At 47.8% G+C, this 25,195-nt stretch overlaps 1 pseudogene; it reads left to right on the top strand.

The window, feature by feature from the left end:
- The first annotated feature begins 1,679 nt into the window (after positions 1 to 1,679).
- Positions 1,680 to 16,404, top strand: LOC123409357 (annotated as a pseudogene).
- The last annotated feature ends 8,791 nt before the right edge of the window (positions 16,405 to 25,195 follow it).

Raw genomic sequence — 25,195 nt, 5'->3', positions numbered from 1 at the left:
GGAGGAGAGAAGAGAGAACGCGGCGCGAGAGGCAGGGGCAGCGCGCTGCCTTTTATGACGCGCGCGGGACGCGGCGCCGCAAAAATGGCGCTCGGGCTGCCGCCTTTTCGCGCGCGAGCTAGCGGTTCCCGCGCGCGCGGTTTTCCCGCCGCAGCTGGAGCGCGCGTTTCCGTCCCGCGCGCTGTTGGAGATGCTCTTACGCTCTGCATGCTGGAAGAATATCCAGCACAACGTATGGGCTGGTCCATGCACAGGCGTTTGCTTTTATTTCCGTTTATTTATTTATTTTCAGTTCCGTTTTATTTTTTTATTTTACATAATTTACAACTTCAAATAATCTTTAAATTTTTAATAAACTGAAAATTATAAATCAACATATTTAAAAAATAAAATGTTTGTGACTTCAAAAACTGCTCGGGGTTTTGTAAAAAATGCTCGCATATACAATAAAATGTTTGCAATTTTAGAAAAATGTTTGTACAATAATAAAAGTCCATCATTTCAAGTACAATTCCATGTATTAAAAATTATTAAAGGCATTTAACAAAGTGCTCTCTAATTTAAAATATGTTAATGCATTTAAAAAATATCCTAAAATTTTAAAAATAGCTAATGCGTGTCTTGATAGTTTCTATTTTTTTATTTAAAATTTCCATTCCATTTTATTTTATTTCTAATTTAAATAATTTATAATTACAAAAACTTTTGCATATTAAAAAATAGGAATTTTGAATTAAAATGCTGATGAAAACATAAAATGTTTGTGGATTAAAAAAAGCACCGGTTTTTTATATTTTTTTTTGCAAATTCCAAAACAATGTCCATGGATTTAATAAATATATTACTGATTTATGGCGGTTTTTATATTTTTTTGCAAATTCCAAAACAATGTCCATGAATTTAATAAATATATTACTGATTTATAAAAATGTTTGTTTATTCAGAAAAACTTCATGCATTTCAAAAAATGTTTGTGAATTTAAAATAAATCCTCCAATATAAAAAATTATGTTCGTCTTTTCTTGAATTGGTGGCCAATTCAAACGAAAATATTTAAACCCGTTCGAAATATAAAAAATATTCACGATTTGTAGTAAATGTTTGTAAATTGTAAAAAATGTTCTCGATTTTAAAATCGTTCCCATATTTGTAAAATTGTTCACGAAAGATCTAATGTATGTAGTTAAACATTAATGCTTCTAAGTCTTTGTGACAATATACCTTTGTGAATTTTGAAGAATTAACTGTTGGATGGATCGGATTATTATTTTATGTTTTCTAAAAAAAATCTTGATATTCAGAATAAATCTTTGAGTTACCAAGATTTTTGACAACCATGATATATATTTTTTGTAAATGTAAAGATTGCTTCAACTTGTGAATTAATTTAAAAGAAGAAACATTTTCCTGCATTTGTGCATAAAATTTTAAAATCAAGCGATGATATGTGAACATAATGTGGTCATCATCATTAGATATTATATTTTTTTTCTTCCGTGACAACGCATGGGCCATTTTGCTAGTATCCTTCATGTGTTGAATTTTTTTGTAAATAAGGCAGGGGGCGTGGGGTCTTATAATTAATCCCACGAAATAAAAGGGGAACCGAAAAAGAATTAAAAAAAATTCTCGGGTGCTTAGATTTGCCATTTGTTCTGTTTGGTGATGGATCTCGGAGCATGACGAGTGGGACAACCTTGCAAGATACGAATGCTATAGCCGGCACACGATGCATCTTCGAAAATTGTGGACATCTCTGGTTGTGATGAAAACAGAAGGAGTGCAACTAATACAAAGAGCGCATTGATGCCAAGCGATGACGAAGAAGATGATGTACTTGACCTGGGAACTCTTCCGAAAAGCACACACGGTGATGGTTCTTTATACAGGGACATTGATTCGTGGAAAAGGGATTATAATATTCATGACTGTAGTGAGAGTAAGTGAATAATCTCTCTTTACCTATTTCAATTTGTTACGAGCACCTTTTTCGAGCTATAGTGTCAACTGATGTGTTCTCTGTTGAAATCATCTGGCTGTTTTTCTTTGCTTTCCTTATTACTTCTGCAAGTTAAAATGTAGATGCATTGGCATTCAGGGGTTGCATCTGTTAGGTTTTGCAAAGGTAGGAAAGGAAATTCTTCAGCTTTGTTGTCACCATGTACCGTACAGAAATATGTTCATAAACTTGCATTTTTAGCACATAGTTTTGTACCATGAGCGTTGAAGTAGGTTTAGTTGCTCCCAAGTATGCAAGATGGAAAATTATGATTTTTTATTATTATATAGACTGTGATGTTATCTACCATCAAAATAAAAAATCAACTTACAATAAGACTTCTAGAAAGGGAAACAATAGAATAATTTCATCAAGGGCTGAATTTACTTGTTTTAGTAATTCTTGGGGTAGACATAACCAATAAATAAGTTTAGGGGGGTTATGAAATAATCTCTGAGGGTAAAATGCACCTTTACTTGCTGACATGATGAAATGTTACCTGCTTTTTCTTTGGGTTTCCTAAAACAAAAACCTTTGATGGAGTGAAATTCATAGTAAAAGGAACATCGGTAATTTTCATTTGGATGAAAAAGGAAAACTTCCAATAGGGCCATGGATTCCTCCTCTAGTGAGCGCTTACTTTTTGTATGACGACTATTTTTTCATGTAGCCCCCCCTCCCCCATGCGGCAGCGCCGCCCCACACCGGGGAGCCCCCGCCCTCCTCTTACAGCCGCCCCCACCTCCTCTCCCCTCCGTCGCCTTCGTCCGGGGCGTCATAGGGCAAAGCCCTTGTGGCGTGGCGGCGGCGGTTTTCTCCTCGGATCTCGATCTGGTTGGGAGGCGGTGCTCCTTTCCGGCCAGATCGGCGGCAGTTGTTGGGGAACGTCGCATGGGAAACAAAAATTTTCCTACGCGCACGAAGACCTATCATGGTGATGTCCATCTACGAGAGGGGATGAGTGATCTACGTACCCTTGTAGACCGTACATCAGAAGCGTTAGTGAACGCGGTTGATGTAGTGGAACGTCCTCACGTCCCTCGATCCGCCCCGCGAGCTATCCCGCGATCAGTCCCACGATCTAGTGCCGAACGGACGGCACCTCCGCGTTCAGCACACGTACAGCTCGACGATGATCTCGGCCTTCTTGATCCAGCAAGAGAGATGGAGAGGTAGAAGAGTTCTCCGGCAGCGTGACGGTGCTCCGGAGGTTGGTGATGACCTTATCTCAGCAGGGCTCCGCCCGAGCTCCGCAGAAACGCGATCTAGAGGAAAAACCGTGGAGGTATGTGGTCGGGCTGCCGTGGAAAAGTCGTCTCAAATCAGCCCTAAAACCTCCGTATATATAGGTGGGAGAGGGGGGGCCTTGCCTTGGGGCTCAAGGAGCCCCAAGGGGGTCGGCCGAGCCAAGGGGGGAAGGTCTCCCCCCCAAACCGAGTTGGACTTGGTTTGGTGGGTGGGAGTCCTTCCTTCCCTTCCCACCTCCTCCTTTTTTTTCTTTCTCTTTGATTTTTCTTCCAATGCGCATAGGGCCCTTTTGGGCTGTCCCACCAGCCCACTAAGGGCTGGTGCGCCACCCTCAAGGCCTATGGGCTTCCCCGGGATGGGTTGCCCCCCCGGTGAACTCCCGGAACCCATTCGTCATTCCCGGTACATCCCGGTAACTCCGAAAACCTTCCGGTAATCAAATGAGGTCATCCTATATATCAATCTTCGTTTCCGGACCATTCCGGAAACCCTCGTGACGTCCGTGATCTCATCCGGGACTCCGAACAACATTCGGTAACCAACCATATAACTCAAATACGCATAAAACAACGTCGAACCTTAAGTGTGCAGACCCTGCGGGTTCGAGAACTATGTAGACATGACCCGAGAGACTCCTCGGTCAATATCCAATAGCGGGACCTGGACGCCCATATTGTATCCTACATATTCTACGAAGATCTTATCGTTTGAACCTCAGTGCCAAGGATTCATATAATCTCGTATGTCATTCCCTTTGTCCTTCGGTATGTTACTTGCCCGAGATTCGATCGTCAGTATCCGCATACCTATTTCAACCTCGTTTACCGGCAAGTCTCTTTACTCGTTCCGTAATACAAGATCCCGCAACTTACACTAAGTCACATTGCTTGCAAGGCTTGTGTGTGATGTTGTATTACCGAGTGGGCCCCGGGATACCTCTCCGTCACACGGAGTGACAAATCCCAGTCTTGATCCATACTAACTCAACTAACACCTTCGGAGATACCTGTAGAGCATCTTTATAGTCACCCAGTTACGTTGCGACGTTTGATACACACAAAGTATTCCTCCGGTGTCAGTGAGTTATATGATCTCATGGTCATAGGAACAAATACTTGACACGCAGAAAACAGTAGCAACAAAATGACACGATCAACATGCTACGTCTATTAGTTTGGGTCTAGTCCATCACGTGATTCTCCTAATGACGTGATCCAGTTATCAAGCAACAACACCTTGTTCATAATCAGAAGACACTGACTATCTTTGATCAACTGGCTAGCCAACTCGAGGCTTGCTAGGGACAGTGTTTTGTCTATGTATCCACACATGTAAATGAGTCTTCATTCAATACAATTATAGCATGGATAATAAACGATTATCTTGATACAGGAATTATAATAATAACTATATTTATTATTGCCTCTAGGGCATAATTCCAACAGTCTCCCACTTGCACTAGAGTCAATAATCTAGTCCTCACATCATCATGCGAATTACATTGTAATAAATCTAACACCCTTACAGTTCTGGTGTTGATCATGCTTAGCCCGTGGAAGAGGTTTAGTCAGCGGGTCTGCTACATTCAGATCCGTGTGCACTTTGCATATATTCACGTCCTCCCCTTCGACGTAGTCGCGGATGAGGTTGAAGCGTCGTTTGATGTGTCTGGACTTCTTGTGAAACCGTGGTTCCTTTGCTAAGGCAATGGCACCCGTGTTGTCACAGAACAAGGTTATTGGATTCACTGCGCTTGGCACCACTCCAAGATCCGTCATGAATTGCTTCATCCAGACACCCTCCTTAGCCGCCTCCGAGGCAGCCATGTACTCCGCTTCACATGTAGAATCTGCTACGACGCTTTGCTTGGAACTGCACCAGCTTACCGCACCCCCATTAAGAATAAATACGTATCCGGTTTGCGACTTAGAGTCGTCCGGATCTGTGTCAAAGCTTGCATCGACGTAACCTTTTACGACGAGCTCTTCGTCACCTCCATATACGAGAAACATCTCCTTAGTCCTTTTCAGGTACTTCAGGATATTCTTGACCGCCGTCCAGTGATCCACTTCTGGATTACTCTGGAACCTACCTGCCATACTTATGGCCAGGCTAACTTCCGGTCTAGTGCACAGCATTGCATACATGATAGAACCTATGGCTGAAGCATAGGGGACGGAGCGCATATGCTCTCTATCTTCATCAGTTGTTGGGCACTGAGTCTTACTCAATTTCGTACCTTGTAAAATTGGCAAGAACCCTTTCTTGGACTGTTCCATTTTGAACCTCTTCAAAACTTTATCAAGGTATGTGCTTTGTGAAATTCCTATCAGGCGTTTTGATCTATCCCTATTGATCTTAATGCCTAGAATGTAAGCAGCTTCTCCTAGGTCCTTCATAGAGAAACTTTTATTCAAGTAATTCTTTATGCTCTCCAAAAACTCTACGTTGTTTCCAATCAGCAATATGTCATCCACATATAATATTAGAAACGCCATAGAGCTCCCACTCACTTTCTTGCAAATACAAGATTCTCCAACCACTTGTATAAACCCAAATGCTTTGATCACCTCATCAAAACGTTTGTTCCAACTCCGAGATGCTTGCACCAGTCCATAAATGGATCACTGGAGCTTGCACACCTTGTTAGCATTCTTAGGATCGACAAAACCTTCGGGTTGCGTCATATACAATTCTTCCTTGAGGAAACCGTTAAGGAACGCCGTTTTGACATCCATCTGCCAGATTTCATAATCGAAAAATGCAGCTATTGCTAACATGATTCTGACGGACTTAAGCATCGCTACGGGTGAGAATGTCTCATCGTAGTCAACTCCTTGAACTTGTGAAAAACCCTTTGCCACAAGTCGAGCTTTATAAACGGTCACATTGCCGTCAGCGTCCGTCTTCCTCTTAAAGATCCATTTGTTCTTAATAGCCTTGCGGCCCTCAGGCAGTACCTCCAAAGTCCACACTTTGTTCTCATACATGGATCCTATCTCGGACTTCATGGCTTCTAGACATTTGTTGGAATCTGGGCCCACCATTGCTTCTTCATAATTTGCAGGTTCATTGTTGTCCAACAACATGATTGACAAGACGGGATTACCGTACCACTCTGGAGCAGCACGTGGTCTCGTCGACCTGCGTGGTTCGACAGAAACTTGAACCGGAGTTTCATGATCATCATCATTACCTTCCTCCTCAACCGGCGTTGCAACGAGAAAGGTTTCCCCTTGCCCTGCGCCACCATCCAGAGGGATGAGAGGTTCGACAACCTCGTCAAGTTCTATCTTCCTCCCACTCAATTCTCTCGAGAGAAACTCCTTCTCGAGAAAAGCTCTGTTTTCAGCAACAAACACTTTGCCCTCGGATTTGAGATAGAAGGTGTACCCAACTGTCTCTTTTGGGTAACCTATGAAGACGCACTTTTCCACTTTGGGTTCCAGCTTTTCAGGCTGAAGCTTTTTGACATAAGCATCACATCCCCAAACTTTAAGAAACGACAACTTTGGCCTTTTGCCATACCACAGTTCGTATGGTGTCGTCTCAACGGATTTTGATGGTGCCCTATTTAAAGTGAATGCAGCTGTTTCTAATGCATAACCCCAAAACGGTAACGGCAAATTGGTAAGAGACATCATAGATCGCACCATCTCTAATAAAGTACGATTACGACGTTCGGACACACAATTACGCTGTGGTGTTCCAGACGGTATCAACTGTGAAACAATTCCACATTGTCTTAAGTGAGCACCAAACTCGAAACTCAGATATTCACCCCCACGATCAGACTGTAGGAACTTGATCTTCTTGTTACGATGATTTTCAACTTCACTCTGAAATTGCTTGAACTTTTCAAATGTTTCAGACTTGTGCTTCATCAAGTACACATAACCATATCTACTCAAATCGTCAGTGAAGGTGAGAAAATAACGATATCCGCCGCGTGCCTCCATGCTCATCGGACCACACACATCGGTATGTACGATTTCCAACAAGTCATTTGCACGCTCCATTGTTCCGGAGAACGGAGTTTTAGTCATCTTGCCCATGAGGCATGGTTCGCACGTGTCAAGTGAATCAAAGTCAAGTGACTCCAAAAGTCCATCGGCATGGAGTTTCTTCATGCGCTTTACACCAATATGACCTAAGCGGCAGTGCCACAAAAATATGGCGCTATCATTGTTAACTCTAACTCTTTTGGTCTCAATGTTATGTATGTGTGTATCGCTATCAAGATTCAATATGAACAATCCTCTCACATTGGGTGCATGACCATAAAAGATGTTACTCATAGAAATAGAACAACCATTATTCTCAAACTTAAAAGAGTAACCGTCTCGCAATAAACAAGATCCAGATATAATGTTCATGCTCAACGCAGGCACTAAATAACAATGATTTAAGTTCATAACTAATCCTGATGGTAACTGAAGTGAAACTGTGCCGACGGCGATTGCATCAACCTTGGAACCATTTCCTACGCGCATCGTCACTTCATCTTTCGCCAGCCTTCGTCTATTCCGCAGTTCCTGTTTTGAGTTGCAAATATGAGCAACAGAACCGATATCGAATACCCAGGCACTACTACGAGAGCCGGTTAAGTACACATCAATAACATGTATATCAAATATACCTGATTTTTCTTTGGCCGCCTTCTTATCTGCCAGATACTTGGGGAAATTGCGCTTCCAGTGACCCATACCCTTGCAATAGTAACACTCTGTTTCAGGCTTAGGTCCAGCTTTGGGTTTCTTCGTCGGATTGGCAACAGGCTTGCCACTCTTCTTTGAATTACCCTTCTTGCCTTTGCCGTTTCTCTTGAAACTAGTGGTCTTATTCACCATCAACACTTGATGCTCTTTACGGAGTTCAGACTCTGAAACTTTCAGCATCGCAAACAACTCGCCGGGTGACTTGTTCATCCCTTGCATGTTGTAGTTCAACACAAAGCCTTTATAGCTTGGCGGCAGTGATTGAAGGATTCTGTCAGTGATAGCCTCTTGCGGGAGTTCAATCCCCAGCTCAGCTAGACGGTTTGAGTACCCAGACATTTTGAGCACATGTTCACTGACAGACGAGTTCTCCTCCATCTTGCAAGCATAGAATTTATCGGAGGTCTCATACCTCTCGATCCGGGCGTTCTTCTGAAAGATAAACTTCAACTCCTGGAACATCTCAAATGCTCCATGACGCTCAAAGCGACGTTGAACTCCCGGTTCTAAGCCATACAAGACTGCACATTGAACTACTGAGTAGTCCTCCTTACGTGCTAACCAAGCGTTCTTAACATCCTGATCAGCCGTAGCGGGTGGTTCATCTCCTAGCGCAGCATTAAGGACATAATCCTTCTTCCCAGCTTGTAAGATTAGCTTAAGATTACGAGCCCAGTCTACAAAGTTGCTTCCATCATCTTTCAACTTAGCTTTCTCTAGGAACGTATTAAAATTTAGGGTGACTGTCGCGTGAGCCATGATCTACAACACAAATATATTCAAAGTGGACTTAGACTATGTTCAAGATAATTAGAGTTTAACTTAATAAAATTATTCGCTAAACTCCCACTCAAAAAGTACATCTCTCTAGTCATTTGAGTGGTTCATGATCCACTTACACTAGCTCAAGTCCGATCATCACGTGAGTTGAGTATAGTTTCAGTGGTAAGCATCCCTATGCTAATCATATCATCTATATGATTCATGATCGACCTTTCGGTCTCATGTGTTCCGGGGCCATGTCTGCACATGCTAGGCTCGTCAAGCTTAACCCGAGTGTTCCGCGTGCGCAACTGTTTTGCACCCGTTGTATGTGAACGTTGAGTCTATCACACCCGATCATCACGTGGTGTCTCGAAACGACGAACTGTAGCAACGGTGCACAGTCGGGGAGAACACAATTTCGTCTTGAAATTTTAGTGAGAGATCACCTCATAATGCTACCGTCGTTCTAAGCAAAATAAGGTGCATAAAAGGATTAACATCACATGCAATTCATAAGTGACATGATATGGCCATCATCACGTGCTCCTTGATCTCCATCACCAAAGCACCACACGATCTTCTTGTCACCGGCGCCACACCATGATCTCCATCAACGTGTCGCCATCGGGGTTGTCGTGCTACTCATGCTATTACTACTAAAGCTACATCCTAGCAAAATAGTAAACGCATCTGCAAGCACAAACTTTAGTTATAAAGACAACCCTATGGCTCCTGCCGGTTGCCGTACCATCGACGTGCAAGTCGATATTTTCCATTACAACATGATCATCTCATACATCCAATATATCACATCACATCGTTGGCCATATCACATCACAAGCATACCCTGCAAAAACAAGTTAGACGTCCTCTAATTTTGTTGTTGCATGTTTTACGTGGTGACCATGGGTATCTAGTAGGACCGCATCTTACTTACGCAAACACCACAATGGAGATATATGAGTTGCTATTTAACCTCATCCAAGGACCTCCTTGGTCAAATCCGATTCAACTAAATTTGGAGAAACTGACACCCGCCAGTCATCTTTGAGCAACGGAGTTACTCGTAGCGATGAAACCAGTCTCTCGTAAGCGTAAGAGTAATGTCGGTCCGAGCCGCTTCGATCCAACAATACCGCGGAATCAAGAAAAGACTAAGGAGGGCAACAAAACGCACATCACCGCCCACAAAAACTTTTGTGTTCTACTCGAGAAGACATCTACGCATGAACCTAGCTCATGATGCCACTGTTGGGAAACGTCGCATGGGAAACAAAAATTTTCCTACGCGCACGAAGACCTATCATGGTGATGTCCATCTACGAGAGGGGATATTCGATCTACGTACCCTTGTAGACCGCACAGCAGAAGCGTTAGTGAACGCGGTTGATGTAGTGGAACGTCCTCACGTCCCTCGATCCGCCCCGCGAACCGTCCCGCGATCAGTCCCACGATCTAGTGCCGAACAGACGGCACCTCCGCGTTCAGCACACGTACAGCTCGACGATGATCTCGGCTTTCTTGATCCAGCAAGAGAGATGGAGAGGTAGAAGAGTTCTCCGGCAGCATGACGGCGCTCCGGAGGTTGGTGATGACCTTGTCTCAGCAGGGCTCCGCCCGAGCTCCGCAGAAACGCGATCTAGAGGAAAAACCGTGGAGGTATGTGGTCGGGCTGCCGTGGAAAAGTCGTCTCAAATCAGCCCTAAAACCTCCGTATATATAGGTGGGAGAGGGGGGGGGCTTGCCTTGGGGCTCAAGGAGCCCCAAGGGGGTCGGCCGAGCCAAGGGGGGGAAGGTCTCCCCCCCCCAAACCGAGTTGGACTTGGTTTGGTGGGTGGGAGTCCTTCCTTCCCTTCCCACCTCCTCCTTTTTTTTCTTTCTCTTTGATTTTTCTTCCAACGCACATAGGGCCCTTTTGGGCTGTCCCACCAGCCCACTAAGGGATGGTGCGCCACCCTCAAGGCCTATGGGCTTCGCCGGGATGGGTTGCCCCCCCGGTGAACTCCCGGAACCCATTCGTCATTCCCGGTACATTCCCGGTAACTCCGAAAACCTTCCGGTAATCAAATGAGGTCATCCTATATATCAATCTTTGTTTCTGGACCATTCCGGAAACCCTCGTGACGTCCGTGATCTCATCCGGGACTCCGAACAATATTCGGTAACCAACCATATAACTCAAATACGCATAAAACAACGTCGAACCTTAGGTGTGCAGACCCTGCGGGTTCGAGAACTATGTAGACATGACCCGAGAGACTCCTCGGTCAATATCCAATAGCGGGACCTGGATGCCCATATTGGATCCTACATATTCTATGAAGATCTTATCGTTTGAACCTCAGTGCCAAGGATTCATATAATCCCGTATGTCATTCCCTTTGTCCTTCGGTATGTTACTTGCCCGAGATTCGATCGTCAGTATCCGCATACCTATTTCAACCTCGTTTACCGGCAAGTCTCTTTACTCGTTCCGTAATACAAGATCCCGCAACTTACACTAAGTCACATTGCTTGCAAGGGTTGTGTGTGATGTTGTATTACCGAGTGGGCCCCGAGATACCTCTCCGTCACACGGAGTGACAAATCCCAGTCTTGATCCATACTAACTCAACTAACACCTTCGGAGATACCTGTAGAGCATCTTTATAGTCACCCAGTTACGTTGCGACGTTTGATACACACAAAGTATTCCTCCGGTGTCAGTGAGTTATATGATCTCCCGGTCATAGGAACAAATACTTGACACGCAGAAAACAGTAGCAACAAAATGACACGATCAACATGCTACGTCTATTAGTTTGGTTCTAGTCCATCACGTGATTCTCCTAATGACGTGATCCAGTTATCAAGCAACAACACCTTGTTCATAATCAGAAGACACTGACTATCTTTGATCAACTGGCTAGCCAACTAGAGGCTTGCTAGGGACAGTGTTTTGTCTATGTATCCACACATGTAAATGAGTCTTCATTCAATACAATTATAGCATGGATAATAAACGATTATCTTGATACATGAATTATAATAATAACTATATTTATTATTGCCTCTAGGGCATAATTCCAACAGCAGTGACGCAGATCGACGGCGGCATGGCTGTGGTGCGGCGGCGGCGTAGGAGGACGGCACCAGCAGCGACGGATCTGGCCTTGACTCAGTCGGGCTGATTCGGTGTGCTACTGATTTCAATTGCCGTCAGCGGTGCACTGCTCATGGACTTGATCTGCAACACGAGGATGTCTGGGGCGCCGGCACTAGGCTTGGTGGTGGTGGCCTTCTTCTTCATCGGAGGTGGTCGGCCAGCTGGGTGTGGATGGAGTGGGGACGGACGGCTGTCGGTGAAATCCGTGATCCGACTTCGGTCGTGGCGGATGACGACGGCGCCTACGCGTCGTTACCTTCTTGGAGGCGTCACCTTTGCAGTCTCCGTCTTCCCACTCGCAGTCCAGTCAGTGTCGGGCTGCTTTGTCACCGTGGTGGTGCTTCGGCCGTTCAAGCGGCGGCGGCTGGATCCTTTGATGTAGTCTCCAGCAGAGAAGGTGGCGACCCGTGCACAAGAAGCTGGATGGAGTTCTCCGAACAGATCTGGGTGAAAACCTGCTCTTGGGTAGATGCCAAGGCCGGCGAGGACGACGCGTCGTTCCCTTCTTGAAGGCATCGCCGAGGAGAAGTTCTAGACCAGTATCTGCTACCTCCGGGGGAATCCCTAGATCGATAGATCAGAAGACGGCGACACGCTTGTGTCGTCTCCCCCTTGGGGGCGTCATTCTTGGAGGTGTACGCGGGTTCGGGGGACCAGTGGATGTTTTCTCCGAAGGAGCGGTGCTTCACCCTGCACATTGAAGGCGACGGATCTCGATGGCGTGGCACCCTGGTGATTAGGCGTCTGATGTGCGAGGATGGACTCGCGCAGGAGGGCCACGTTGTCTGGCGTCGTGGTGGCGTCGACGGCAGCTAGACCGGGCAAGGTGGATGCGTCAGTACAGTTCTGAAGATGGATTGATGGCAGTTGGCGGCGGAGACCTCTGAGTGTGCGCGCAGACCGGTGGGTGCCCCATACCCGGCACGTGGCTTGGTTGGGGCTTCAGGTTTTAGATGTTAGGTTTGGCTGCGAGGTCTGTTTGGTATTAGGCCCAGGCTATCAGCATCCCTTCATCAACTGTATAGAAATAGCGACATATGTTGTCTAGACGGTGGCTTCAGTCTTACTGATGTATTACTTTATAAGGTCTTTGTAAATAGTTAATAAAATGGCTGCATGCATCGCTCAAATGCAGAGGTCGGAGGTCTTCCTCCATTTTTTAAAAAATAAAAAATTACAAGTAACTTATTTCTTTACTTTTTTATTTATGAAGCTCGGCTACCAGATCCCACAGATTGCACCTTCTACAACGGAGAATGCTATAGGCATGTACCTGATCGCGTGTTACAAATTTTCTCATTCAAGTTGGCTGAACTTACTGTGGATCTTGGCCCAGTAGAGTTGTATGGATACATAGCAGTGCGGGATTATCTGGATCCATTGCGTAATTATGTTGTCAATATCAGCAGGGATGATCCCATCATTGTGAAGCAGGTGCAAATCCATACTTACCTGTGATTATTTCAAGCAGTCTACTTACCCCCCTCAAATATAAAACAAGGTATTTGGCCCCTTTAAGCATTCCATATGGTATAAGGTACCCCACTGGGGAAGTTCTCACATTAGGTGGATGTTGCAGCGTAGGCGAAACCACCCGAGGGCCCATGATTTATACTGTATGGAATTGTGTGTGTTGGGGGGGGGGTCGAATACCTGATTTATGTCAAATCTATTCATTTCACATTGTAAGGCCAAACCTAGTGTATGCATGGAACAGCAAGCACTCTCAAGTCTTGTGATTTATCTGTACAAACGTACCAGAATTGTAGTTTGGATTGTTTAGGCCACCATTACACCAAGTTTATATTGAGGAATGGTGATTTATTGTGAGAAACTTATAAATTATTGAACTGAGTGAGTAGATCATGTATTCCAAACAAAATCAAACTGAATAGTTCGGGCTCTTAGTTTCTACTTAACACACCAGCATGAATCATTGCATCACTATAAGTCATTTTGTTTTCTCTTCTCATTTCGACGTGCTTATGTAAAAATTGGGATCCGGACAATATCAAATAAATACCGAGGGACAATTTCCCCTCCCAAAGATTGGTGTACACTATGTAACCAGTCAGTTTGATATGTGGCAAAGATGTTGGTCAGCAATTGTGAACTATCACAAAACTAATGTTGTTGCAAGTAAAACAGCTTAGAGAAGTACACCCTCTGTTCCTAAATGTAAGATGTGTTCTGGTAGTTCAATTTGAATTGCCAGAATGTCTTACATTTACAAAACAAAGGTAGCATAAAGCTTTAGGTAGTTGTTTCTTACTTACTTCTATGTGAAGAGCTACTTACTAAACAGTAATGCCCTGTTTGGTTGCGCAGAATTCGCCGCGGAATTGAATTGGCAATGGAATTCCAAATCAACGATTTCAATGGAATTCCAGTTTTGCTGTTTGGATGCCATGGTATTCGTCCCTAGAATCAAGGCTGAAATGAAATTCCAAATCCTGTTTGGATGTACATCATGTGGAATTGAATTTTTTTAGACTTTGAACAATATAACATGGATGATAAATATGTCTCCAACACATAGCATAAAGCGGGTAGTTTTTGTCTTACAAATAGGACAAAGTGCGTAGTTTATGTCTTACAAGTAGCAGAAAGGGGGTAGTTTAAGTCTTACAAAGTACATAAATAATAGTTCATAAGAACAACCACAAGGGTAGCAATCATCGAGGCAAGGTCAAGAGCCACGGCTTCCTCAAGTCCCGAGGTAGTGCCATGAGTGACTCAAAGGTGCGCTCTTTTTCTTCTTCTGTTCTCTTCGGTAACATAATCGACCAACTCTTGATTAGACATGATGATGCTACATGATGAACAAGCATATAAGCAAGCATAGCACATACATTTTAAATCAAACATTCATCAAACACAACCTAAGCACAAAATAGGCATACATGCATAAATGAACTAGCAGGGTATAACTAGCCAATACCCAATTTTATTCTCAGATTTCTATTGCATTTTCGTTCTCATATTCACCTACTAATGAACTAGCAATAGCACAAAATAGGCATACATGCATAAATGAACTAGCAGGGTATAACTAGCCAATACCCAATTTTATTCTCAGATTTCTATTGCATTTTCGTTCTCATATTCACTACTAATGAACTAGCAATAGCACAAAATAGGCATACATGCCCAAGCCCAAAACAATAACCAGACCACTCATTCAAGCCCTGCTGGCGCGAGGCGAGGGAGGAGGAAGCAGAGCACGGTGGAGGGGCCGACGGCGCGAGGCGAGGGAGGAGGAAGCAGAGCACGGTGGAGGGGCCGACGGCGCGAGGCGAGGGAGGAGGAAGCAGAGCAGGGGTGCGGTGCGGCCGTGCGGCGTCGGCGGGGTCAGAGCGCGGGGTGGCCGCGGGTCAGCGAGGGGGGAAGGGATGTGGACCCGCCACGCCGCAGCATCCATGGCTGCCGTCGGTCACCATCCCCCCGTCAATCCCCGATCTAGGGTTCGGCCTATGCGGGGAGGGGCCGGCCAGGGGTAGGGGCGAGATGGGCGAGGGAGGCGGCGAGGAGAAGGTGGGCGGGGAAGAGGAGGAAGGGCTGGAGATGGAGGCTCACCTGCTCGGGCCGCCGGCGAGGACTCCCGCCTCGTCTGTGGTCGCGAGGGAGGCGGCGAGGAGAAGGTGGGCAGCAGGTCGGGGAAGAAATGCGAGACGCCCCAGATTCCGCGAGATTCCCACCTCCAAAGCTCGGAAATGGTTCGCACGCGGGGCGGGTCTGCTCGGAATTGGGCCTGGGTTTCGAGATGCAAATTCCTAGTACAACCAAACAAAAGAATTAGGGGCCTAATTCTAGATTCCTTAATTCCATGCTCAATTCTATGCAACCAAACAGGGCATAACAGATTTGCAGGGTTCTCTCATCGACATGGTTGGCCCTAAGCGAGGGATAGATATGGTTTCCACTATTCTACTGGAATATGACATGAGGATCAAGGTAGGTAAGGAAGAAAGGGATGATTACCAGCTGATCGACGGTGTGTCAGACATAGACCACATGTGGGGCCCATGGAATTGTGCACAGAGAAACCGCATCCGTGGCGACTGTGGCACGGTTGACTTCACCATAGCATGTATTGATGAAGCAGTCATGGCGAATGTTGAAGTTGCCGTGTCAGAAGTGCAGAGCAGTTTTGCTATGGGCATCCGTTGTTCCATCGGTGGTTACTACAGTACAAAGCAATTCGTCTCTTCAAGGGTACAGTTGGCGAGTCACGCCATTTAAGGAGCTCTGTGGTTGCTGTAGTGGATGGTTCCACTCTGGTTATGAAGTTCAAGGTGGCCTCGGGGCCATCCGATTTAGCGGAGCGCTGTTGTTCCTTCAGGGCACACAGGCATGGAGTTGATACTCGAGAGATAAAGGCTGGTTTAGGGTTGATCTCAGTGAAGGTGACCGTCGACTCTACTTTCCATCTAGTAGTAGGCTTATTGCAGCCCTTGAATAAAGTTTGTCGAAAAGTACCTGACAATCCTAGCCATTTGAGGTACACTGGTTTTGGTATTTGTACATAGTTTTGTTCTTACTCAGAGCATCTTCAACACACGCACTAAACAAGCGCCGCGCTGAAAAATAGAGGTAATCGATCGAACACAGTTTGGCTGATCTGAAATGGATGATGGAAAAAGGACTCAGATAGTGCATCGGGGACAATGTAGTCATCCGTCAGCATCATATGCCCGTGTGCTCTCTTCCAGTTTAACACTCGATGATCCTTGGTCGATCCTTTTAAATTGAGAAATGCTTCTCCGCATGTCGGGCATTTTCGAGAACCATATGTGTTGGGGATTTACCTCACGGTGTAACCCGGCTTGAAGTTTGACCCGTCAAAGACGTGGCGACTCACCGACGACTCAGCAATGACCTGATGGACGACTCATATTTGGCCCCATAAGGCGACTCAGATGAATGACGAAGGCCCAAGGCTATTTAACCATCTCAAAACCTACGAGTATCTATGAATGACGAAGGCCCAAGGCCCAAGGCTATGAATGACTCAGTGTCTGCTATGGGTATCTAGCAAGAACGATTCTTACCTACGCAAAACCACAACGGTGATACATAGGTTGCTATTTAACCTTCTCCAAGGACTGCCTTTGTCGAATCCGATTCAACTTAAGTAGGAGAGACAGACATCCGCCATCCATCTTTATGCAACAAGTTGCATGTCAGTCGATGGAACCGGTCTCTCGTAAGCGTACAAGTAAGGTTGGTCCGGGAAGCTTCATCCAACAATACCATCGAATCAAGAAAAGACTAAGGAGGGACGCAATATGAATATCAACGCCCGCAAACTCCTTTGTGTTCTCCTCGAGATGTCATCTAGCATAGACCTAGCTCATGATGCCACTATTGTGGAACATTGCATGGGAAACAAAAAAAATCCTACGCGCACACAAGATCTATCCATAGTGATGACCATCTACGAGAGGAGAGATTGTATCTACATACCCTTGTAGATCGCTAAGCGGAAGCGTATATAACGTGCTTGTTGTAGTTGAACGTCTTTGCGATACAATCAAGATCTGTCCCGCGATCTCGTCATGATCCGTCTCGCGATCTCGTCATGATCTGTCCCGCGATCTCGTCATGATCCGTCCCGCGATCTCGTCATGATTCGTCCCGCGATCCCATCACGATCCGTCCCGTGAACCCATCACGATCCTTCCCAATCTAGTGCCGAACGGATGACACCTCCGCGTTTAGCACACGTATAGCTCAATGACGATCTCCACCTCCTTGATCCAGCAAGCAAGGATGGAGAGGTAGATGAGTTCTTCGCCAGCATGACGGTGTGGCGGCGATGGTGGTGGAGCTGATCCGGCAGGGCTTTGTCGTGTACTGCCGAACCGATCTAGAGGTGGAACGAACTAGAGGAGGGAGAGAAAGCTGCGCCATGACCTAATTCGGTGCGGCCACGCGCCATTACCTAATTGGGGCCGGCTGCATGCCATGACTGATGGGGTCATAGTCCTAGGGTAGGGTCATAGGCCTGCCCTATAGATCCAACCCAAGGACTACCCCTCATAAGGGACAAGGCCTTTAGTCAGTTCCGACTGAACTAAGGAGTTCCCTTCATCCAGTCGGTAACAGATCCTCGACCATCCATTCGGAGATTAGCATTCAGAGCTTATCAAACTAACCGACTAGATTCCACTCTATGCATCGTAACCCCCTGGAGGGAAACGGTCATACGTTTCCATGTGCCTTTATTAGCATTTAAGACGTACGTTACCTGTAACGTAGGCATTTATTCGCCACTACTCCACCCCTGTGCACCGAACCGTTATGGAGGGCAGCGCACTCTATATAAGCCACCCTCCCCCACTGGTGCAGGGGTTAGCAATTCATTGTATTCCATATTCCACTCGACAACAAGCTCCCAGAGCACTGAGACGTAGGGCTATTACCTCCACCGCGGAGGGGCCTGAACTCATACAACCTCGCTGTAGCTAAGGCTCTGCCCATCCTTTCGTACCCTACACATCTACTGTCAGGCTTATACCCACGACAGTTGGCGCCCACCGTGGGGCAGGCGTCTAAGCGACTTCCGGCGAGTTTGCGACTACTTCATTCCGTCATGTCGTCCGGTGGAGATTCGAGCATGGGTCACGAGATCTTCTTCGGCGCTCTCTCCTTCATCGTCGATGATTCGGCATGGCTTCGGGACGCCCCTCTCGACATCGAGGCACTTCCCCGCCGCGGGGCTACGCACTTCCGTGCCGGCGCCCACGGCATTCTCCTTCTCCAGCAGTCGGCTCCGGTGTCGACCTACACCGCCGTCACGTGCCGCAACAAGCGGTCCCGCCGTCCGCGGCTCCAGCGTTGGGTGCAACACGCCCAGGCGCGCCAGAACGCGTCTTCACAAGTGGCGGTTCTAGAGTCAGTTGTGGTTGCCCCGCCGTCCGAGCGCTCGGACTCGGTTCCGACTGAGTTTCCTTCCGAGTACACGGGTCGCGGGCCTCCAGCAGAAGTACACATGGCCAACTCCCATGAAGATCCCCGTCAAGCTGGCCGGAACGAGCACGAGATTGGCGAAACGTCCGGCGCGCGTCGTCCGCCTCGCCGTTCTGCCAGCCGACACACTCGGCGGAGCAACGTGGAGTTGTTCCGCACACCCCTCCTCAACTTGGCTGCGGCTGCCAAGATAGCCGATTCCCTTCAGCCGACTGACTCAGAGGCTAGCAGGGGGATCGAGCAAATCCGCGCCCTGTTGCACACGGCGCAGCAGCAAAATTCGGCTGTTTCCCAGTCGCACAACAGGATCCACAATAGTTCTGTTCATGTGAATACGCATCGGTCGGTTCACAGCCCTGGTTCTCATCAGCGACACAGGGGAGGCAGCCGTTCCATAAATCCCGAAGATCGTCGCTGTTCACGCACCCCTCCGCGGGGTGGGCCCTACGGCCCCGACATCATGATGATCGGTGTTCAGTCGGTGACACTTATGACCCAAGGCCCCACGCGAGAGGGCGTATCGCCCAGCGGAGGGTCGACAGGGGCCGAGCCCACCGCGATGGTTACGATATTGACCGTCCGAGTGGAAGCAGGACCATCGTTTCTGGTCCCAAGTGTTTCAGTCGAGCCATCCGTTCGGCTGACATCCCTCCCAACTTCCGATTGGCAACGGGAATCAGCAAGTTTACAGGAGAGTCCAAGCCAGAAATGTGGCTGGATGATTACCGAGTAGCAGTCCAGATCGGAGGAGGAGACGACCATATGTCGCCATAAAGCACCTCCCTCTGATGGTCGATGGCTCGGCGCGAGCGTGGCTGAATCAGTTGGCCCCCTCAAGCATCTACAGTTGGGCAGATCTGGCCCGAGTGTTCATCAGGACCTTCGAAGGGACGTGCAAGCGCCCTGCGGGCCTCGTGGAGCTCCAGCATTGCGTCCAGAAGCAGAATGAGCCCCTGCGTGATTTCATTCAGCATTGGACAACTCTCTACCACATGGTGGAGAACGTCACATAGCATCAAGCAGTCTGCACCTTCAAGGCACGCGTGCGGTACAGGGATCTGTACCTAAAGTTCGGCCGAACAGGTGACATCTCCATGAGCAAGATGATGGAGATAGCAGCACGCTATGCAAATGGTGAAGAAGAGGACCGCATCCGAAGCGGCAAGCACAAGACAGTCGGCGATGGAGATGGGAGTAACACTCGGAAGCAGAAGCAGAAAGCTCCGTCCACTCCGCAGGCAGAAGCTGCAGCCGTAACCAATGCCAAGTTCAAGGGCAAAGGGAAGGCTCAGTTTACCCCCAAGAAGAAGCAGTTCAATAATCCCATCATGGACCAGCCATGTCCGGTTCATACGAAGATGGATGAAGAGGGCAACCCCATACATCCGAAGCATACCACTCGACAGTGTCGCCTCCTGATCCAGGGGTTTAGCGAAGGGCAACCGAGTGAAAAGGACAATGAACAGGATGAGGAGGATAAGGAGGATCCGTTCCCCCAAGTCCATGCAACACTGATGATTTTTGCTGACGTTGAGAGCAAGAGTCGACTGAAGCTGGTGAACAGGGAGGTGAACATGGCCACCCCTACCAACCCCAAGTTCCTCAAATGGTCTCAGACTGCGATCACCTTTGACCAGTTGGATCATCCAGCACACGTACCTACCCCAGGGAGACAGGCTCTGGTCGTCGACCCGGTGGTGGAAGGAGTCCGACTGCGCAAAGTCCTCATGGACGGCGGCAACGGCTTGAAAATCATGTACGCCGACACTCTCAAGGGGATGGGCATTCTGATGTCCAAACTCAGTGAGAGCAGCATGCAGTTCCATGGAGTCGTCCCTGGACGGAAGGCCAAGTCACTCGGCCAGATCGCGTTGGACGTCGTTTTCGGCTCTGACAAGAACTTCCGCAAGGAAAAGCTTACATTCGAAGAGGTGGACTTCCAGAGCACTTACCACGCAATTCTGGGCCGCCCAACGTATGCGCGTTTCATGGCCCGTCCGTGTTACGTATACCTGAAGCTGAAAATGCCATGCCTGAAAGGTGTGATCACCATCACGGGCAATCGACAGCGGGCCGAAGAGTGTCTGCAGCAGGGATCAAGAATCGCCGACCAGCAGATGGCCGTCCTCGAGCTCGAGTACAAGAAAACAGTCGACCCCGCTGACTTGATGCACTCGAAGAAGCCAGCTTCGGAGTCTGCATTCCAGTCGGCGGGAGAGACGAAGAAGGTCAGCATCCACCCGACGGACGACACTGCTGCCCCGACGAACATCTCCACCACCCTCGATCCTAAATAGGAAGCCGAGCTCACCCAATTCCTCCGTTTGAACTGGGACATCTTCGCATGGAAACCCTCTGACATGTCAGGTGTACCCAGGGAGTTGGCTGAGCACGACTGCATGTGGATCCCACCGCTCGGCCTGTCCGAGAACGCCTGCGACGGTCCGCCGCGCACAAGAGGAAGGCAATCGGAGAAGAGGTAGCCAAGCTTCTGGCAGCCAACTTCATTCGCGAGGTTCACCACTCCGAGTGGCTCGCCAATGTTGTCATGGTGCCCAAGAAGGACAAGTCGCTCCGAATGTGCATCGACTTCAAGCATCTCAATAAGGTCTGCCCAAAAGACCATTTTCCGCTCCCCCGCATCGATCAAATTGTCGATTCGACTGCGAGTTGCGAGCGTTTGTCATTTCTTGATGCCTACTCGGGCTATCATCAGATCCGTTTGTATGGCCCCGATGAATTAAAAACAGCCTTCATCACCCCCATTCGGGTGCTTCTACTACATCACTATGCCATTCGGTTTGAAGAATGCAGGAGCTACCTTTATGCGCATGATCCAAAAATGCCTCCTCGACCAGATCGGTCGGAATGTGGAGGCGTATATGGATGATATCGTAGTCAAGTCACGCAAAGGTTCCGACCTGCTGACTGACTTGGCAGAAACATTCGCCAACTTTCGTAGGTACGATATCAAGCTCAACCCCGCCAAATGTTCATTCGGCGTTCCCAGCGGAAAGTTACTCGGTTTCTTCGTTTCCGAACGAGGGATCGATGTCAACCCCGAAAAGATCGGGACCATCGTCCGAATGGAGAGGCCGGTCAGAATACACGATGTTCAACGGCTCACAGGTTGCCTAGCGGCTTTGAGCAGGTTCATCAGTCGACTCGGCGAGAAAGCACTTCCTCTGTACCGACTCATGAAGAAATCAGATACTTTCGAGTGGACAGACAAAGCCCAAGTCGCATTCGACGACCTCAAAGTCCTACTTTCCACCCAACCGGTTCTTACTGCTCCGCTCAGTAAAGAGCCCCTTCTTCTGTATATCGCGGCTACAAATCAAGTCGTCGGCACTATTCTTAAAGTCGAACGAGAAGAAGAAGGCAAAGCATACAAAGTTCAGCGGCCAGTGTATTACGTCTCCGAAGTCCTGACTCCTTCCAAGCAGAGGTATCCCCACTATCAAAAACTTATCTACGGGATTTATATGACTGCGAAGAAGGTAGCCCATTATTTCCAAGACCACTCGGTGTCTGTTGTTTCCGATGCCCCGTTGTCGGAAATCCTCCACAATCGGGATGCATCAGGCCGAGTGGCGAAGTGGGCAATGGAGATGTTGTACTGCAATATCAAGTTCGAGGCCAAGAAAGCTATAAAGTCTCAAGCCCTGGCTGACTTCATAGCAGAATGGGTAGAGCAACAGCAACCGACCCACATCTACTCGGCTCATTGGACAATGTTCTTTCATGGGTCCAAGATGTTGAATGGCTCCGGCGCTGGCGTTGTGATCGTATCGCCAAAGGGCGACAAACTCAAATATGTGCTGCAGATACACTTTGATTCCTCCAACAATGAGGCAGAGTATGAAGCTCTCCTTTATGGACTGCGTATGGCCATCGCACTCGGCGTCCGTCGCCTGATGGTCTAGGGCGATTTGGATTTGGTGGTTAATCAAGTGATGAAAGAGTGGGACGTCAGGAACCCCACCATGACCACGTACTACAATGCAGTGAGGAAGCTCGAGAAGAAGTTTGAAGGTCTAGAACTCCACCATGTTGCGCGAATGAAGAACCAAGCAGCTGATGAGTTGGCAAAACTCGGATCCACTCGGAGACCAGTCCCGAGTGACGTCTGCCTCGAGCACCTCCACCTTCCCTCAGTCATAGAAGATCCTTTCACAGAGGAACCAGTACAACCAAAGAGTTCGGCAGATCCGACTGAAGTCGACGTACCTGCTGTGGTTGATCTGATCATGGAGATTCTTGCTGTCATCCCCGATTGGACTGTGCCGATCATTGCATATATCCTGAGGCAGGAATTGCCAGAAGACGAAGTCCAGGCCAGGCAGATAGTCCACAAGTCGAAGTCGTTCACTATCGTTGATGGCCAGTTGTACAAGGAAAGCATTTCAGGCGTTCTTGAACGATGCATCTCCCAGAGGAGGGGCAGCTAATCCTGGAAGAAATTCACTCGGGAACCTACGGTCATCACGCCTCTTCGAGAAGAATCGTCGCCAAAGCATTCAGAGTTGGTTTCTTCTGGCTGCAGGCAAACGAAATGGCTAAAGATATGGTCGACCGTTGTGAGGGCTGTCAGTTCTACTCCAACAAGTCCCACAAGCCAACATCTGCGTTGAAGACAATCCCTCTTGTGTGGCCGTTTGCAGTATGGGGATTAGATACAGTCGGTCCATTCAGGACAGGCCAAGGAGGATATACACATCTGTTGGTGGCAGTCGACAAGTTCACGAAATGGATTGAAACCAAGCCCATCAAGAAGCTCGACGCCCTAACAGCCATCAAGTTTGTCAGGGACATCATCTCCAGATTCGGTGTACCTCACAGCATAATCACGGACAACGGGACAAACTTTGACTCGGACAGATTCAAAGGTTTCTGTGCAAGCCAAGGTATCCGAGTGGATTTTGCTTCCGTGGCGCATCCTCAATCCAATGGACAAGCAGAGCGGGCGAATGGACTTATTCTGCAAGGTTTGAAGCCCCGACTCCTGCAAGAGGTGGGACATGCTGTTGGCGCATGGGTCACCGAGCTACCTTCGGTGCTTTGGGGTCTCCGCACAACCCCGAACAGATCTACGGGGCGATCACCGTTCTTCCTCGTTTACGGAGCAGAAGCAGTCCTTCCGAGTGACTTGCTTCACAATGCTCCACGAGTCGAACTCTTCTCCGAAGCTAAAGCAGAACAAGCAAGGCAAGACAGAGTGGACCTTCTAGAGGAGGAGCGCGAGATGGCATTGACTCACTCAACCATTTATCAACAAGATCTACGGCGTTTTCATGCACGACAGTCAGGAGTCGCACGTTCCAAGCAGGAGACCTGGTGCTCCGAGTGGATCAGCAAAGACCTCACAAGTTGGCTCCTGCCTGGGAAGGACCCTTCATCATCTCCAAGGTGATGGACAACGGAGCATACAGACTCTACAACATCGTCAGGGAGACATACGAGCCGCGAGCATGGAACGGAGATCTCCTCAAGCGCTTCTACACGTGACCGTCGACTGAAGCAATGTAAAGAACAAGTATTGGTGAAAAAATATAAAGCAGATTGAGTTTTTGCAGATTCAAAATTCTTCCGCGGTCGCCGACTCCGGTCACAAAAAAAAAACTTAGCTGCGATCTAGAATTGCCTAAGTTCTAACTTCCTCCGAGTGTGCACTAAACGTCGCACTCAGGGACTTAGCTGCGATCAAGAATCGCCTAAGTAATAACTTTCTCCGAGCGTGCACTAAACATCGCACTCGGGGACTTCGCTGCGATCACGAATCGCCTAAGTACTAACTTTCTCCGAGTGTGCACTAAAACGTCGCACTCGGGGACTTAGCTGCGATCACGAATCGCCTAAGCACTACCTTTCTCCGAGTGTGCACTAAACGTCGCACTCGGGGACTTAGCTGCGATCAAGAATCGCCTAAGTAATAACTTTCTCCGAGTGTGCACTAAACGTCGCACTCGGGGACTTAGCTGCGATCAAGAATCGCCTAAATAATAACTTCCTCCGAGTGTGCACTAAACGTCGCACTCAGGGACTTAGCTGCGATCAAGAATCGCCTAAGTATCAACTTTCTCTGAGTGTGCACTTAACGTCACACTCACGGGCTTAGCCGCGATAACGAATCGCCTAAGCACTCAGATGCCTTCGGCTGTATCCTACAGATACACTCGGGGACCCAACAGAACCTCATTGAGGCTCATGTGGATGTCGAAACAACTGACAACTACATGAGTAGCAGACCCCCATTGAGGCTCATGTGGATGTCAAAACAAGTGACAACTACATGAGTAGCAGACCCTCATTGAGGCTCATGTGGATGTCAAAACAACTGACAACTAC

Source organism: Hordeum vulgare, chromosome 7H (genome assembly GCF_904849725.1).
Source record: "Hordeum vulgare subsp. vulgare chromosome 7H, MorexV3_pseudomolecules_assembly, whole genome shotgun sequence".
NCBI classification, from domain to species: Eukaryota; Viridiplantae; Streptophyta; class Magnoliopsida; order Poales; family Poaceae; genus Hordeum; species Hordeum vulgare.
Note: the sequence above shows the minus strand (reverse complement) of the source record. Positions and strands in the feature narration are given on the sequence as shown.